This window comes from Psammomys obesus, unplaced genomic scaffold, assembly GCF_907164565.1.
Source record: "Psammomys obesus unplaced genomic scaffold, mPsaObe1.curated_primary_1811, whole genome shotgun sequence".
NCBI lineage: Eukaryota > Metazoa > Chordata > Mammalia > Rodentia > Muridae > Psammomys > Psammomys obesus.
The window spans coordinates 6,613,289-6,631,956 of record NW_026596034.1 but is presented as its reverse complement, the minus strand read 5'-3'; the positions used below and the strand labels follow the sequence as shown (position 1 = coordinate 6,631,956).

Below are 18,668 nucleotides of genomic sequence, written 5' to 3'. Positions count from 1 at the left end.
CTCAGTGTTCCAGAATGTCCTCTCATTCTCCCAGGAGCACAGGCCTCCCCTGGGCAGGAGAACAAATGAGCTGATCAGGAGTCATGACATCATCACGGGGGTTAGCAGATCTCCGTGCACTCAAGTTGCTCATCCTGACACGATCATCAGTGCTCAAGACTTTTTTCTTGCCTTTAAGTTAATTATGTATTTTATTTTCAAAATAACTTTTTTTTAAAAGGTAATTTTAAGTTCACAGAATAAAGAAGTGCCTACTTGCTCCCGTCATCAGCTGCTGCTACTATCAATACCTTGTGTCAGCAGAGATCCCCTGTTGAACCAACACCGACAAGTCTCATCACCCCAAGTCCGCAGGTTATGTTAGAGTTCACTCTTGGTGCTACAAGTAAGTTATTGTCATTATTATAAAAACTTTGAGATATTAAAAAAGTGGAAAAAATTAAAAGTAATATAACCCTGGGCCCAGATTTAAATACTGGCAATACCGTGTTTACCAACATCTCTCTTCTCATCTTTCTATCTATCTGACGCACATGCAAACACGCCTTTGTTTTGACAGTGGAATTTCGTAAAGTAAATGCTGTATTTTGTGCATTTTACATCTCTAGGAGGCTACCCCTCCTATTCAGATATGATGGTTACAATCTTGTTTATGCAGTTATTTCTAGAGGAGAGCGTTTCTCAGCAGACTTCCTGTATATCGGCTATTAAAACTTTCTGACCCCTCTTCAGGGATGTTCCTTGGGCCATAGTTGCAGGAATTTGACCTGTGTGTATTCCCTAGAGCTGGGCCCACCACCGTCTGCTGGTCTGTACACTCTGTCATGTTGTGGTTTTTCGTGCTGGTCTTTATGTACTGTAAAGAAAACCTTTTAATGAGGGGTGGTAACCGCACTTATTTGTGGGTATGAGGATAAGATTTGGGGTGCAGTAAGGAATTATGCTAGTCTACTAATAGCAAAGCGGCAGTAGTAAATTTGGTTTTGAAGTCTGTGATCTCAGCAGCCCCAGGAAGCTTGGCTTCTAATACCAGGCATGGTTTCCCTCCTTTTGAGTGAGTCCTAAGTCCCATTAGAGAGCTGTTGGTAACCACCAACACGTGAGCGCCGCTTACTGCACCTTTATAGATATCTTGCCATGATACCCATTGTTGGGGTTCATAGGGGTTGTGGCTGGATCAGGCTATTTATCGCTTCTCTCCTTTTGCGTGGAGAACCGTGGAGGTTAGACTTCAGGAAGGAGGCTTTCACACCAGAGCCAACTGTAATCATCTGAGTCTTATGAGTGTGCTGTTTTCAACAACGGGGGTTTACCTTCAACCTCTTGGAAACTACCTAAGGCAACAAGACTGGTCTGTATTATTTTGAGATTCATTTGGACTGCCCTGGCATGCTCTGCTCTTTCTTATGAATCTCAGTTTAAGGATTGGTTGCATGAGCATCTGGAAGAGGAACAATGGACTATGATGTCAAGGATGGCCAGGAAAGGCTTCTGGAGGAAATTCATTCCATCTGTGCATTTTCCTCCAGTTGTTCATAGGCACTAGAAAAACTTCTAGAAGCTGGGCACATCAGTGGTTGTCAAGGCCAATCTAGTTCTCTGTCCGTGGAACATCTATCTTGAGATAGAAAACAGAAAACGAGGAAATAAAGAGCTGGTTCAGCCAGGCTGTCATAATGATAATCAGAAGGCAGGCTGGTGAGCGGCTGGAGAAACTGGAGAAACTGTGGTGGCTGACTTGCCCATCCAACAAACTTGTGAGATAAGCAGAGTGTGCTTAGGCTGAGGAGAAGCCTACAAGAAGTCTAGGTGTTCAGGAAGGCTTAGGGAACAGTAGGAAGCATGGCCAGGGCTGGAGAGGGAGTGTGGATGAGTTGGGGCTTGGGGAAAGACGGTCAATTGAATTGATGAAGGGCAAGGATGTATTTCCTGTTGGGAAGCTGAAGACAAGAGAGAGTTCAGTGGGAGGTGGTACCTATGGGCCTTGGATAGAGATGGCTGAAGAAATGCTCCATTTCACTTTCTGTAAGGTCCTTCTGTGGATTTTTTTTTTCTACTGGCACAGATCTGTTATTTGTTTTTCTTGATATTGTACAAAAAGTGTCTTGTTATGTAGTCTGTTGTCCAGGCTGGTTTTAAAACTTATCCTCCTGCCTCAGCTGTGTGAATGTTGGGATTGGAACTGCTTGTGTGTGTGTGTGTGTGTGTGTGTGTGTGTGTGTGTGTAAGGGGGAAGCCCTGAGTATGAACTCCTGAGTGTGTGTTGTTGACATAAGCAGGCTATGTCAAGGACTCTAGCCACAGACCCATGGGAAAACGGCAAAGCTTTTCCCCTGAGGTGAAGCTCAGAGGGACAGCCAGGCTTTCCTTGGGGGTCCAAGAGCAAATGTCAATAATGCAGTGTGTCATAGTATCTTTCTCCCCCAGGATATTTACAGACCAAAGCCTGCTCCCTACAGAGACTGCACCTACTGAGCTTCGCCGAACTTGCTTCTTTTGCTCAGCTGTGTATGTGTATAATATCTTCACCCTCTTGTTTATCTGTATATAGTAACCCTGCCTCCGTGTTCAGCTGTATGCAACAACCTTGCCTCTCCATCCAATTGTGTCTCATGAACATGCTGAGCATTTGGGGTGCTGTGGCTTCCCATTCAGTGTGCCCAGACCACCCAGTCCTAGCTTTCCTTGTTATGTATGCTTCTGACTGTAAATATTTGTCTGTCATTTCCTCATTCCCTTGCTGCCCTGGTCTGGTCTGCCAGTACAAGGATTAAAAAACCATGTAAAAACCCATCTGAATACTCATTGGCGTGTATGGACTACTTCTGGAACATAAACCAGAAATGAGTTCAGTACCAAAGCCATCAGATAACAGAGGGTTCCCAGGCACACTTGGATTCCAGATAAACGTGACTTTTTAAATTATAAATATCTTAATTATTGTGTGCGCATGTGAAAGTCAAACCTCACTAGGTGTCCTCCATTCCCACCTCTACGTGGGGAAGGCCTGTGAGGAGAACAGCCATGCCAGAACCAGGCTTTCGTGTCATCTCATGGCTCTGGGATTAACATGCTGGAGACATGCTTAGCCCTGCTTTGGTCCCATTTCTTCCGGGCAGATTCAGTTCTTTGTTATTGGTTCCTTTCTTTTGAAGAGCCGAGAGGATGACAATGATTGTTAATCAAGTTGGAGAGAGGCCTTGGAGGTGAAGGGCACTTGCTGCTTTATGGAGGACCTAAGTTTCATTTCTAGTACCAATGGCAGGCAGTTTACAACCAACTTTAGGCCCAGCCCCAGAGGACCCAACATCCCCTTCTGTCCTGCACAGCGCACCTGAGCGTACACTCATTGCACACTAACACATACCCATAATAAATAGTAAAAGCAATCATTAGAAATGAAAAGACGACTACTTAGTAGGATAACGAGGAGCTGCTTTCCTTCACGCGGCTTCTGAAAGGGGCGCAGAGGGACTGCAAGGCCTTGCAGTGGGAGGAGGTGAAGTGAGATCTTCACAGAGCTACTCCTTTGGAATTTAGGATGGTGCAGAAGAGGGTCGCCATCCACTCAGCCCAGGGCAGTCCATCCTTACTGCTGCCCATAGTAGTCATAAACTGTGTCGCCCTCACCCTTGTCAGCATTTTGGTTTGAGATGGTTAATGACACGTGCAGCAAACTCAGACCGGTATTCCCATTTTACACACTGCAAAATCACACGATCTGCCTGTCTTCTGTTGCCTCATTGGTGAATGAGGAACATCAGCAAACCTCTAAGCTCCCCTCCAGAGACTTCTGCTTCTCGGCAGGCCTGGTAGTCAGAAGACATGGGCTGCCTTTCCAGTTTGGGAATCACAAGTATTCAATCCCTCATATGCTTTGTTTGCAGGCTTATGTTAGTTTCCAAAACCCCAAACCCTAAAACTCTTTTCTTGTCCTGGGGATACAGAGACCAAATACTAGCTAGAGCCTGAAGCAATGGCTTTAGTGCGTGACAGATCGCAAGCAACCAGGCATGACTCTGCTGATCAGGGCCAACTTGTGTAAGCAACTTTACAGAATCTTTAAAAAGGAATTGCACAATGTGAGAGCAGAACATGGTAAAAATTTCCACCCTTTAACTCCTGTGTTAGATTTACAACATTTCCCCCAAACCAGTTTTATGTGAACTCTTTCAGACCTTGTAAACAGAAGTTTTACATTGTCTGCTTTCGTTTATACCCATACCTGTGTGCTTTAAAATGAAAAATGTCTATCCTGAGCTTTTAAATACATTGCTATCAGTATTTCTCAGCCGCGCCTCCCTTTCACCGTATCTGTCTCAGTATGTTTTCTTTCCGGTTCACGGTACCAACCTTATGCATGATTGGCAGTTTTGATAGCACCAGTTTTGGTTTAGCTTCACATTTTTCCATTTTAGGGTTTTGTGTTTTTTGTTTTTAAGTGGTGAGATGTTTTACAGTATGGCTATACCAAAGTATAAGGAAACAATTCCCTATTGGTGGATATTGAGCTTCTTTTTAATTATCTGTTATAATAAATGTCTCCGTGGGTATTTCCATATCATCATACTTATCTGAATTTATGTAAGGTGATTCCTAAAAATGAAATAATTAATTTTATTTGTGTGTGTGTGTGTGTGAAACCCATGCCACAGTGAGTGTGTAGAGATCAGAGAACAACATCAGATGTAAACCCTCACCTTTTACCATGTTTGCAACAAGGTTTCCTGTTTACCACTGTGCCAGGCTTTCTGACTCAGGAGTTTCTGGAGGTCTTTTGTTCCCCCTTCACACAGTAGGAGCCCAGTACTCACACAGTACGAACCCTTGGGATTCTCCTGTTCTCACTTCCAGCCACACAGTAGGAGTGCTGGGAGTCTCTTATTCCTACCTCTCACCACACAGTAGGAGATCCTGGGAGTTTCCTATTCCCACCTCCACCACAACACAGTAGGAGTGCTGGGATTTCAGACACACAGTCTTACCTGGCTTTTGTGGGTTCTAGGGATCTGAACTCCTGTTGTTAGGATTGAGCAGCAAGCAATTGACCCATTGATCTGGCTCCCCAAACATTATTAGCTGATTTTTATTAATGATTGGTAAATTGACATTTTAAAAGGCTCTTTTCAATTCTGTGTCAATTTGAAGGTACTTCTCAGAACTTGAAGAAAAGTTCAGGTGTGTTGGCTCTCTGCAGTTTTTTTGTTTATTTGTTTGTTTGTTATCTGGCAGTTATTCCTTGATCTGTGCAATTGGATCAAACGAAAGCAAACTGACTTTTACTTATGTGGAAACTTGGTCTCCATGACCTTGTATTTATGAGCTGAGTGATTCCTTAGACTAGGCTACAGTCCAGACATGAACAGCCCTGATGGGAGAGCACTTTTATTCCTCAATCTATAGAAGCTGAATTGGACTTACTGGGATTAGCTGGTACTGACGGACTTGTTCGTCTACTTTAATTATCCTTCCAATGAGAGCTTTTTCCCAGACTGGATTTTGAATCAGAAGAATGGCAGCCGGAGGGAATGATGGGAGAGATCAGCTAAAGATCTTACAGAAAAGGTGCCCACAAGGAAAAGCTCTAGCCTAACGTAGGTAGAAAAGACTTTTTTTTCTCTAAAGGAGAGGGCATTTTTTTAAAAAGTCAATCTTGTAAACTTTGAATGATTCCACTCTTTGACAAAATTAACCTCTCATCTCTCCACCCCGAAGATTCACATTAAAAGACAGAGGGAAGAAAAAGAATTGTTTTACGTCTTCTAAAACTAGCCAGGCTGCCCTGTACTGAAACTTGCTTCCATAAAAGCCAAAAGTTAACAAAAGGATGAAAGCTGGGAATTTTGAGGGAACTTAAGAGCCGAAGACAAAGGCTGGACAAAATGGCCCTGGCCAGCATCATATTCTCTGCTGCCCTCCCGTGGCCATGTGAGGGAGCTGCGCGGGGAGCTGTCTCGAGTTCATCTTCACCAGCTAACCTGTGCTTCTTAGAACCGCGGTCTCTGCGTCTTTTCCCGCACAGAAGGCAGCAACAGCGACCTTCTGCTGGAATGAGGTGAACTAACGGTGGAGAGCGAAAACGGAGGGAAACTGGAGTTACTTGCCCCATAATTCAATGCAGTCGTTTATGTTCGGCACCAACCGTGCCGTGCTCTGCGCCGAGCACCGGAGGCACAGGGCCTTTGAAGAGATCCCAGTATAGATGGCCGCACACGAGTAACTCAGCCTGCAGCCAGCCGTGTGAGCCGCAGTTGACAAGATGTGTGCTCTTGATAGCAATTCGCACGTCAGAATGAGATTACTCACCGGAGTTTTCATTTGTTCCCCAATAGGAAAAACAAAGGCACACAAAACAAACGCACAGTCTTGTTCAGAGATGCTGTTGTTGGGGAACGGATAATGTTTTCTTTCTTCCCTCGCCTCTGTAAAACATTGGATTTGGGACGCTGAGATGGCACATGTGTGACAGTTCAAAGTTGAAGCCTTGGTTTGAAGATGAAAGCCAAACTGTGTACACGAGTTCTTTATTCCTGCGCTGGAACAGCAGGCCAATGCGAGGCTCTGTGGGGGCCGATGCCGCACCTCTTGCAGCAAGGTCAAAGTTGGTCCTGTGCCCTTCTCTGTGGGGAGCGCTAAGGGTGCTCCTTAAGGGATGTATGCCAGCTTCTCTCCTGAGTAATTCTAAAACGCCGTCTGTATTCAGGGACATCTGGTAGTGCTAAGAATTCTTCCGGAAGCCTGGAGCCATGGCGCATGCCTGTCATCTCTGCACTTGGGGAGGCAGAGACAGGAGGATTTCAGTGAGTTCGAGGCCAGCCTGCTCTATGAAGCGAGTCCAGGACAGCCAAGGCTACATAGAGAAACCCTGTCTTGAAAAACCAATACCACCAAACCAAAACCAAACAAACAAAAATTTCTTTTTGCTATTGATAATGCTTCAGGGTTGAGTTTATAGGAGCGAATATATGCATTAACCAAGTAGCCATAGAGGACCGAGGAAATTGTATTAAAGACATAGGGTTCCTTTTCCAGTATATAGATGTGTGTGTTACTTAAATTTAGAATTAATTAGAAGACCAGGAAGTGCCTCTCATGGTTACTGGTTTTTACCTGGCTGGCAGCCAGTCGCCTAGTTTCATGAATCCACACTGAGTTTTCTAGGGAGGGTGGCTCAATGGTTACTTTTCTTTGTGACTCTAGAGTTCAAAACACCCCCTGACATGTAAATGATGACAAAGGCTATTCAGACATCTGCAGCCTACTGTGATAACTCCAGAGAAGAACACAAAACCTGAGCTGGACCAGTCAACGCAAACGGGGATCCTCTTTCTCTCCATCCCTCTTTCTCTCTCTGTCTCTCTCTCTCTGTCCTGGGGCAATCAAGGAGATGGTAGCCTCCTGGAGCTGGTGGCATTTTGTCATGATAGAGGGAGATGTTATCTAAGGAGGCAGCCATTCTAGAGGAAAGATGAGCAGTGGACACCAATGTCAGCGATGCCTGGGCTTCTGGATACAGCCATACTTGAAACATCACACATCTGCTAAGACTGCAGTTAGATGGACCAATCTGTTTATCTGGTTCTTGCTCAAGTTTTGTGTTTCTGTATATTCTAAATAATCTAAGGGGCTCGCGGAAGGGCAGATTTCTGTTGCTCACCTTTACATAGGTCTGGGCTTGAGTACTTGTATCTGGAGCAATTTCCAGGGGATGGAGCTCCTGCTAGTCTTGTTACCACACCTTGAGAATCATTGGCTCAGGAGCCTTCTTGTAGTTTCTGCTGCTTACCCCAATTAAGTGGGTTGATAGCAGAGGACCTTTCTTCAGTGGGCAAGAACCTTGGCAAAATGACTAGAAGGGGCCCCAAGAGCGTGTGTGAAGATAAGTCAGTAAGCACTTGAAATGATGACGTGACCATACCCCATCTTTAGGGGACCCATTTTTAGTAGTTTTATATTTTATTTTATTTTAAATTTCATTTTACTTTATGTTTTTAAAATCTTTTTCTACTAATGTCCTAGCCCCTTTGCGGGTAGAGGCAAAAACCAATAGAGTAGATGACAAATAAGTCCAAACAGCAAGACTAATGCGTGTTTTGTCAAAGACTTAAAACACGCGCATTGAGAAAATGCACATTTTTTTTTCCACTCTGATCCAGTCTGTCAACAAAATGCTTTTCAGGAGAAACATCAAAGCCATTTCATCTGCAAATTTCATTTTTTTTCCCTCTGAATCCCTTAATCTACACTGTTGACAAAAATTTCTGTCAAGTGCCTCAAACCATTGTATTAACAAATCTCGTTTTGTCAATCATGATTTAGGCTGCTTGCAGATGCATTTTGTAATATTCCACTCTATCCTGCAGGAAGAATATCGCACAGTCAATGCCTCAATCTTAATACTGAGAGCAAATGAAGAGGGAAAGGGAAAGCAGTGGCAGAGCCGGCTTGTTCAGCGTAGCCATTGCATGACCCTGTGCATTTTAAGTAAGCATGGGGCATCTGAAGTCTTCCCTTAGCAATGACCAGAGAGTGAGGCTGTGAGGGTTGGTGAAGCCACATGGGACTATGTCTTTTCCTCTCAGACGGCTCACTGTGGCTCCCACGACCCCTTCTAACACCCCCAATCATGCATTCAGGGGGATGTCATGCACATATCAGTGTTTTCAGGCTTCAGTCTGTCCTTGCTTCAACGATCACATCATAGTGCTGAAGATGGTCACTTCTGTCTGTCCTAGCAACTGTGAGGCTGTCTAGGTCTCTGCTCAAAGAGGAAGAAGCTATTGTGAGTGAGCTCAAGCTTGAGATGTCTGTTTCCTGCCTGGCTTATCTGTGAACTCTTCATAGTGGTGCCAGAAAAGGGATGCTGCTGGGATTCCTGACATGTGAAATTGCTAAGTTTTCCTGGCACAAACGTCGCTGTGGCTACCAAACTATGAGTGGATTAGACACCAGTTACTGCAGAAAATAACAGGTGTGCCAGGTTAAGTATCAAAAATTCTGAATGTGAGTCCTGACTCTACCTCATAATAGCTACTCGATTGGAGAAGTCATTGTTCATCTCTGGCCTTGGACATATCCTCATCTGTATAATGACACTAAGAGAGAACTACTAAGCTCTTCGGAAGAGCAAGAGAAAGGCATTTATAAGCTTGAGGTTAGACTGATAGCCACACACTGATAACACAGGCGGCAAGGGATGCTGTTTCAGGAATTCTGGCTATCTCAGAGGAGGTGGGTTTTTCTGTGCTGTGAGACAATGCTGACTGGTAATATAATCTGGGAGCTTGCCTCAGATCACGGGAGCCCTGGCCTTCTATGTTGGTCTAAAAACCCATCCTTAGGGATCCTATATGTAGGGTACCTGCAAAGGCTGACATGCGATGCACACGTGAGTTCTTTCCACCTTGGCTTCTTATGTGATGATTTGTAGAAACCAGAATAGGCAGAGTTGAGCCCTGGAAGTCAGAACACTGTCTGTGAAGAGCAGGTGGTAGCAGGTACCAGGCAGGAGACAGGACGCGTCCTTCTGATGCCCGAGGGAGGAGGCCACACCAGGCAAGGGCCACAGCAAGGCTCACTAGTGTTTGTTCCTCATAACCACAATCTTGCTTCCATCCAGCCCATCACAAGAAGGAGTGATTTTTATGCTTTAGAAGTGTAGGTCCAGGCTGTGTCTAGTAACCTGGTGACTCCCAGAGTGCCATAGTGGCTCTGACTTCCATCCATAGATGGCCGTGTTGAGCATCATAACAGGGCTGATGACTTCCGCATGTTACCATCCCCTCCTTTTTGCCTGTCTTAAGCTGCTCTCCTCCCACAGAACTACCTCAGTTCCACTTCACTCTTCCCAAAGCTGTCATCATCTTCATAGCCACCCAGATTCATACTCTTCCACACAACAAGCAATGTGCCACTGTTGATAGGCTTCCTGGAGATCGCAGCCCTGGATTTTGCTGCCTACAGTTAAGGGAATTGAGACTGAGTACATAGTTAGAGAGAAACAAATCAATTATAATAAGTGACAAATGAACAAAGTCTCTGTTCCCTCAGAAGCCAGAGCTAATGTACTGAGTTTACAAACAAGGCCTCTCGGAGCTGGCGGTTTCTGGAGAAGCGCCCTCAGGATGTGTGTCCCCAGACACTGGGAGGGAAAAGGCAGAGGGCACCTAAGGGTAGAGAGAAAAAGCAAAGTGGTAGCCTCTGGGCAGAGGGTCTGCACATTCTATTGAACATAATTGTTTTGTTTCGTTTTGCTTTTTCCTGAGGAAACATTGGCACTAACCTTCGGCTTCTATGAGCAGACACAGGCCTACAGAACAAATGATACAGCGCACAGAGTGGCGATCAGTACTTTGTAATCGCAAATGATGGATAATGCAGCCCCACCCTGTTTGTAGAAAGGGGGAATCGTGCAACGCCCTCTTGGTCTATGAACTGTAATCGTCTAAGGACAAATCTCACTTTAAGTATGGCTGGGTTCAAGAGCTCATGCCACTGCAGAAGTAATCTCCTATTCTTCATTGGTTCAGCTTTCTCTTTGTAGAGTTTTCAGATGGTCTAGTCTAATGGATGCTAAATGACCTTCCTGGTACCCAGTCATACCCTACTAGCTTCAATTCTGACAGAACAGAGTTCTTTTTTCTCTCATTTCTAGAAAGTTCCTGAGCCTTACTATATGACTATGGACCCTTGGACCCTCAGCTTTGCCATGCAGCAGGTCCTTGTAAGAGCCTAGAAGGACCACGGTGAGGCAGGCTGGAGATGAACCTGAAAATCAAAAGTGATAATGGGAAAGGACTTATTAGTCATGGCTGGGTAGCAAACACACAGGTTGATGCTTTGAGCTGCAAACAGTTAGTTATAGGAAATTACATGAGAAGGTGCTAAGAAAGGTCAAGGTCAGGTTCAGCAGTGACATCCAGAACAGCCATCCAAATCTGCCTCCTATAGGGAACTTGGGAAGCTGAGCATTGGGATGTTCCAACATATCTGTACTCTGGGCACATCACCTTTATGTGATACAAGGATCATGAGTCTCCATCAGAGACATTGGCTCCAGCAATTGCTGTCCTACTTCCTGTCATCTACCTGGTTAATGATACCCCTTGTTAAATCCCTGCTAGTCCTGCTGTTTACGAAACAAACAAAACAAAACTAAGACTCATTCTAGCAACACTAACCAGCAAAATCACGCTCTCTGCTTCCCTGCCCTTTCTGACCTGTGTGCTGTACCAATGAAACCTAGAGCATGGAGCCATGAGGAGTTTGAAAAGGAGAACATTTAACTTCTCAACACTTAACACCACTGGCCACTTGTATAAGGGTAGAACCACAGTTGAATAGTTGTTTCATAACTCCCATGGAGGGCCGGGTAGGGACCCCCCACTACAACAGAGATTCTAGCTGTACACAAGGTAGGTGTGTATGCTCAATACTTCCTGGCATGAGTACATCTTGCTAGACCAATGTACAGGGACCTGTGAGGTCAGACGTGCTGTGTTAGAGTCATCCATAAGTACTTAATTAGCAAAGAAACACAGGGATATGATGATGGGATGGACATCAGATTCATGGACTAGCCAGGCAGGGGCCACAGCAGCAAGCTTTGGGATGAGGAAGAGTCTAAGAAAGAAGACTCACTCTTGACTCCCTTGACTTCACACCCATGACAAGTCTTGGTTCTTCAGACTCAAACCTGAAGCTGACACTGTGTACTGAGACTTGATGACTACCTTCCCTCTCTCTGTTTATCTCTCTCCTTATTGACATCATTATTAGTAATGTTGTTTCCCGTATGCATACCATGTACAATGCTATTCAATGGAGGATAACCATTCATTCATTCATTCATTCATTCATTCATTCATTCATTCATTCATACATTCAGCTAACACTTGTTGGCTACTTACTATGTAGTGGACCCAATCCTTTGTGATAGAGTTGTAGTCACTAACAAAGCAGACAAGATCCCCACTCTTTTGGGTCTTACATCCTGATGGTGACTTATATCCCTTTGGTGAGAGAGGAAGTTGAGGCAAGCACATCTGGCCAGTTGGGAATGGTAGTATTTGAATCCTAGCACTCTGGCAGCATGGCTGTCTCTTACGTAGCATCATATCTATTGCTCAGGGGCTACCTTGAGAATGATCTTCCAAACTCATTGGTGGCTGAGCTGACCTTCCAGGCTATTGGTTGCTGCAGCCTGGGTGACAGCAAGAGCAGGGACAAATCTGGAGTTGGGTAGGTGTTTGGAATCACAGTGAAATCTGTTCAGGCAAATGTTCTGCCCCAGGGCTCAGCATGCCCCTGAGAGGGAGGAAACAGCAAGGATGGCTGTAGCTAAGGGCTGGCAGTAAAGGGTTAACAGCACCAGACTCCAAGCTAATTTCTTTGCAAATGTCATTGTATCACCTAATCTTTCCTGCTCTGCAGGGTACATGTGATATTAGACCCATTTAAGAGAGCATAAGAAAAGTCACACAAAAGGTAGTCTTCCCAAGGTCACACAGCTAGAAAATGGGGAATAAAGGTTTGAGCCTTCTTCTCCAACCCACCACTACGTGGAACTGTGAAGAAAAAGGTCTTCTTTTTTATCTTTTTTTATTTTTTATTAATTACAGTTTATTCACTTTTTATCCCCCCATAAGACCCTCCCTCCTCCCCTCCTAGCCCCACCCTCCCTCCCCCTTCTTCTCGCTTGCCCCTCCCAAGTCCACTGATAGGGGAGGTCCTCCTCTCCTTCCTTCTGATCTTAGTTTATCAGATCCTGTCAGGAATGGCTACATTGTCATCTTCTGTGGCCTGGTAGGGCTGCTCTCCCCTCAGGGGGAGGTGATCAAAGAACAAGCCAATCAGATTATGTCAGAGGCAGTCCCTCTTCCCATTACTATGGAACCCACTTGGATACTATGCTGTCCTGGACTACATCTGTGCAGGGGTTCTAGGTTATCTCCACGCATGTTCCTTGGTTGGGATATGAGTCTTACTTTTTAAAGACATGTTCATTTATTTCCTATGTTATTCATGTGTGTGCACATGCACATACGTATTTGTCTATGAGAATGTATGATACATAAACATAGAGTATGCCTCTCAGCACACCAGTAGGTCCAAAGAAGGCATTAGGTTTCCTTGTCCAAAGTTCTCCACTGTTCCTCTGAGGCAGGCTTTCTTTTTGAACCCAGGTATGTGTCAATAAGCCCCAGAAACCATCCTGTTTCGGCCTCTCTGAAAGGTCTAAGTGTTTGTGGGGTTCTAAGTATTTGTGGGGCTTGTTGCCTGTGGGTTGGGTTCCCTCAGTCTTCATAATTTACATCAAGTGCTCTTAACTGCTGAGCCATGTCTCAAGCACAAGGATCTTACTTTTTATCCACACTATCATAAAACCAGTTCAGACTCATGGCCTGGCTTCGGTGCTTTGCTGGACCCACAATGCCGTGCTAGCACATGAGCTTAAATCAAGTGCTGCCAAAGCAGAGAGGAGTCCCTCTGTCTGATTTCCTGGAGCTCCCTCAACCTGGCCCTCACTTTTCTGCTTGAAGTTGATTCTTGGCTTGGCTCACATTCTAGCTATTTTCAGTCTTATTTACGAAGCATGGATTTTTATTCAAGCAATACTTTCCGTCAAAAGTTAAATAATTTGGCACTTTTTATTTTGTGTTACAAGGGGGAAATATCATTCACTTAAATTCAGCAATTTTATGTCAACATTAGGAACTTTTCCAGTGGGTGACTCCCAGAGGCCCCTCTTACCTGACAGTGATGCTGAGTGTAGGGCTGGCTCAGTCTGGGGGGCACCAGGAGCATGAGGAGACAAGCTGATTTGAGTTGTGGGGTTGTTCTGTGCATTGTAGACAAGTGGCATCATCCTTGGCCTCTTGCCACTAAATGCCAGTCCTGGACATCTATCTAGCCTTATTTTGTATTTCACCACCAGAGGCCAAGCACTTGAACTCACTCTCACTACAAAGGAGGCAGGACAGTGTACCCTGCCAGTCTCGGGTCCCCATCCAAAAACATCTAGAATTATTGCAAAGAATTCACAGGGCAGAGTGGAGTAGAGATATGGCCACTCCTGCAATGCTCTGTCTAAAAGCATAGCATTGGGACTCAGAAACCTGAGTGGATCTAGTGAGGTTTATTATTATTATTTCTTAGAGCCCCAAATGTACAATGGATCAGTCAGTGATATCACCTCATGCTGATGTTGGAACTGAAGTTAAGTGAGAAATGGACAATGCTATCTGCTCTTTGAAATCTTTTCTCTCTTCTTCCTGGACATAAACCAGTCTACAGTTCTAAGCTTCCCGATAAGATTCAACTGCCTGGGACCTTAAAATGGGAAGTGAGTGCAAGCGATGTGTACCAGGTCTACATAATTCTCTTGCAGATAAGCCTCCAAGATATTTCTATGCCTGCATCTATTGCTGAGGTTTCTGATGCTCTAGGGGTAGAAAGAGATATCCTAAAAAGGGAAGCATAGACTTTCACGTGGCTTCATAGAGCACAGCCATATCAACCTCAGGGGTTTCACCTGCCTCTGCCAACTGTGATTATATATGATACTATATTTGCATAACAATACATTTGGCCTTTGGTAAATGTCAATAAATGTTAGATAATACTATTGATATAAATAACGGGTTTCTGAACTTGACAGCTAGAGACTAGTGAGGGGAGGAAGTAGGAGTTGAACTGATTGATGTATGTCACAATGTGTCCTTCCACCATGTCATGAAATTTGATGAACGGATCAGCATTGGCTTATGTCATACACTCAAGAGCAATATTGTGATCTCTACGGTACATCTTAAAAACTAGAAGCCCTGTCTCCTCCCAGAGGATGGATTTGGCTCATCTTGAGAAGACTCTGTAGTGCTCTTCTCAGGTAGACCCAAGAATGAGGTCCAAGTAAAAAACATTATGGAAGATCTGAGAAACCTTGTAAGTTCCCGAATGTCTTTCTTATCGATGTGAGAAATTCTTTTTTTTTTTCCTGAAGAGCTATACTTGAATAATGTACATTGAAGAAAGACCATTTTTTTTGTTGTTGTCTGTGCCATAATTCTGTCTTCTCTAATATTTAAGATGCTTATAATATCAGGCCTTCATAAGATCATAAATATGTCATACATTTAATTTCTATTGCTTTTTGTTACATACTAAGTATAGTGCATTAAATAATGGCCCTTTAACGATACCCGTATCTTAATTATGGAATGCCAGAATATGCTACCTTCCATGATAAAGGGGGTCTTGCAGAAATGATGCATTGTAGTTCTTTGCTCCATGCTTTTTATGGCCATCACCCATCATAGAGCAGATGCTGCTGTGCTGTCATACAGAATACTGTAGTCCAGTAGCTTTAGCAAAACAGTACAGCAAAAGCTAGCTCTGAGAATGGTAATGGAGTTGTTAGCTTTCCCTTGGACATACAAGGGGAGGAGGAGCACCAGATTACCAATGTGAGTTTCCCTACTACTATCTTCTGGACCCTGGCTGTACATGGTCTTGGATGTTGTGAAGTATATAGAGGTGAAAAATTGACTGAAAGTAAAATTATTGTGATGGGTGGTACAGCTTTTATGAATTATTACCAATGCTGGGGTGGGAATTTTTAGTAATGAGGTTGCTTCTAACTCCATAAAGTTCCTATAAATAGCTGCTCACCAATTCACTGTAACTAACCTCAATAAAGACATTGATTCACCAAGCTGGGCTTGGATGGAATCAGTTAGGTAGGTTTCTGTTGCCATAAGAAAACTGACCAAAAGCAACTTGTGGAAAAGGTTTTTTACTTTCAAGTTACAGTCCTTCATGAAGGGAAGCCAAGGCAAGAGGTTGAAGGAGAAACCAATGGAGGAATGCTGCTTATTTGCTTGCTCTCGCTGGCTTGTTCAGCTACTTTTCTTGTATGTTCCAGGCCCACCTGTCTATAGATGGCACCACCCAGAGTGAATTGGGTACTCTTGCATCAATTAGCAATGAAGAAAAATCTTCATCAACACAACCACAGGGCAATCTGATCCGGGCAATTCTTCAGTTGAGGTTCCTTCTTTCCCGGTGACTGTAGGTTTGTGTCAGGTGGACAGCTGATGCTGATTATGACATATTTATTTAGTCTGTTGGTATGTATCTGGTGAATATATATTCTTATTTATATCTCATAGGAAAATTTGCATATAAAGGTAAGCCTAAGTTACAAATCAGAGAAGACTACCCTGCACTACGGTGTAATCAAACAAAAAGGGCCTTTTAAGAGGAAGGCAAAAAGAGTAGGACTTGATGTGCCAAGGATTCTAAAGATTGGAGAGATGTAGAAGCTGCCAGCTGAGGGGGGCAGTGATAAGGGGCATCCAGAAGCTTTAATGTGAACGGCAACAGTTCCTGCTGCACCAGAAGGAACCAGCCCTGCCAACACCTTGACTTTAGCACAGTGAGATTTAGAACAGTTAGATTGGTTTCTAACTGGAATGAAGGTACAATTGTTGTTAAAAAAGAAGTAAAACCCACAGCAGTCCATCCACAAAGGAGTCTGACACAACTCCCTTCAATGAGGTTTTATTAGAATGAGATGCCTTGAGGCCACGTTTGAGTCTTGGGTTGGGAGAGAGAACATTAGACAGAAACAATGCAGTGTATGGAGATCTAAACATGAAAGAGAGATTTTCCTTTAACGTCTGCAGAGGAGCTTCATTAAGAGTAAAAATGACAGAGGCAGTCCCTCTTCCCATTACTATGGAACCTACTTGGACACTGAACTGCCATGGGCTACACCTGTGCAGGGGTTCCAGGTCATCTCCACAAATAGTCCTTGGTTGGAGTATGAGTCTCTGGGAAGTTCCCTGTGTTCAAATTATCTTGTTCTGTTGCTCTGCTTGTGGAGTTCCCGTTCCCTCCAGCTCTTACTATTTCCCACTTCTTACACAAAATTCCATTCACTCTGCCCATCAGTTGGCCATCAGGCTCAGCATCTGCTTTGACAGTCTATACTGCAGAAGCTTTCAGAGGCCCTCTGTGGCAGGTTTCAAGGTTGTTTCCTGTTTTCTTCTGGCTTTCAGAGGCCCTCTGTAGCGGGTTCCGAGGTTGTTTCCTATTTTCGTTTTCTTCTGATGTACATCCTCTTTGCCTTTCAGGATGGGGATTGAACATTTTAGTTAGGGTCCTCTCTTTTGCTTAGTTTGTTTAGATGTACAGCTTTTAGTGGGTTTATTCTATATTGTATGTTTATATGAGTGAGTATATACCGTGAGTGTCTTTTTGCTTCTGGGTCAACTCACTCAGGATGATCCTTTCCAGGTCCCACCATGTACCTGCAAATTTCCTGAGGGGGGAGCAGCCTTACCAGGCCACAGAAGAGGACAATGCAGCCACTTTTGATGAGAACTGATAGACTAAGATCAGAAAGAAGGAGAGGAGGACCTCCCCTATCAGTGGACTTGGGGAGTGGCATGCATGCAGAAAGGGGAGGGAGGGTGGGATCGGCAGGGGAGGAGGGAGGGGCTCATGGGGGGATACAAAATGAATAAAGTGTAATTAATAAAAAAAGTGAATAAAGTGTAATTAATAAAAAATTTTAAAAAAAAGAGTAAAAATGAGAAAGAAAAAGAAATGGAGAGGGTGTGTGAGATATATAGCCACCAAGAGAAGGATGATAGGTGGGGGAAAGAAGGAGGCCAGGGGAGCCTCTTCAGAGAGCATCCTTCATTTCTGTGGGCTGAATTCGCTAACAGTCTCTCTGAGGAATCTTGGACCAATCTCTGGGACAAAGGATATGTTTGATTTTAAAAAAAATAACATTTTAATGATGTTGAGAAGGTTTACACAACATGATATTGTTCAGCACAGCATATATGACAAGGAGCTTGGAACAGCCAGGTATCATAAACTGGAAGCTGTCAAGTCACAGCACAGACTGATTTTCAACGGTCTCAGAGAGAGCTTTAGAGTGGCACAGATTCAAGCTATTGGATCAAATCTAAAGGTACAGGCTCATGTTCTCCCAATCATAAGCTTGCTATCAACTAAATAATCTGGCTAGAGTAGGGGTTATTGTATAGGTCAGGATTTTTAGTTGTGGATAGACAGGTTAGCACAAACCAGCTACAGAAAAAAGGATGTGATGGTTCCAGGCATCCAGTGCTGAGGAACAATGTTATAAAACATTAAATCCAACTCACCCAGTGGTAAAACTGATTTTTTGCAGAATTCAAACATCAGTTGCAAGAAGCCTTCTGCTTGGTTGGCTTGAGTGCTAAGATTGTCCCTCTACCAATCACTGAGATAAAGGAAATCATGAGGAGTGATTGGTTATTACTTAGTGTATAGCAATACTGCTGAAGCTCAGGCTATAGTTTTTAAGATAATTGGAGGAAAAAATGAAGAAAAACACACGGAACAGACCAACTCTGCTAGGACCATCAGTGTCAGGGAAAGGCTTACAAACTGAGTACAATAAAAAATTTCCAGGGAGGGTGGTGGAGGTTAGAGAATCAGGATCTCACTGTGTAATCCAGGCTGGACTCACACTCCTGATCTCCTGCCTCCACCTCCTGAGTCCTAGGATTAAGGGAGTACCCCATCACATCAGACTACATGACAAAGGCTTTCAGTGGCAGTCTGAAACAGCCCAGTATAATCTCCCTCCCTCTTTTGTTCCTTTCAACTCT

General features: G+C 44.0%; 1 long non-coding RNA gene across 1 annotated transcript; it reads left to right on the top strand.

The window, feature by feature from the left end:
• The first annotated feature begins 253 nt into the window (after positions 1–253).
• LOC129686765 (uncharacterized) lies at positions 254–17,362 on the top strand. The gene is made up of 3 exons (XR_008721697.1): positions 254–385; positions 15,923–16,072; positions 17,299–17,362. It is a non-coding gene; the product is annotated as an uncharacterized LOC129686765 (long non-coding RNA).
• Positions 17,363–18,668: the final 1,306 nt, after the last annotated feature.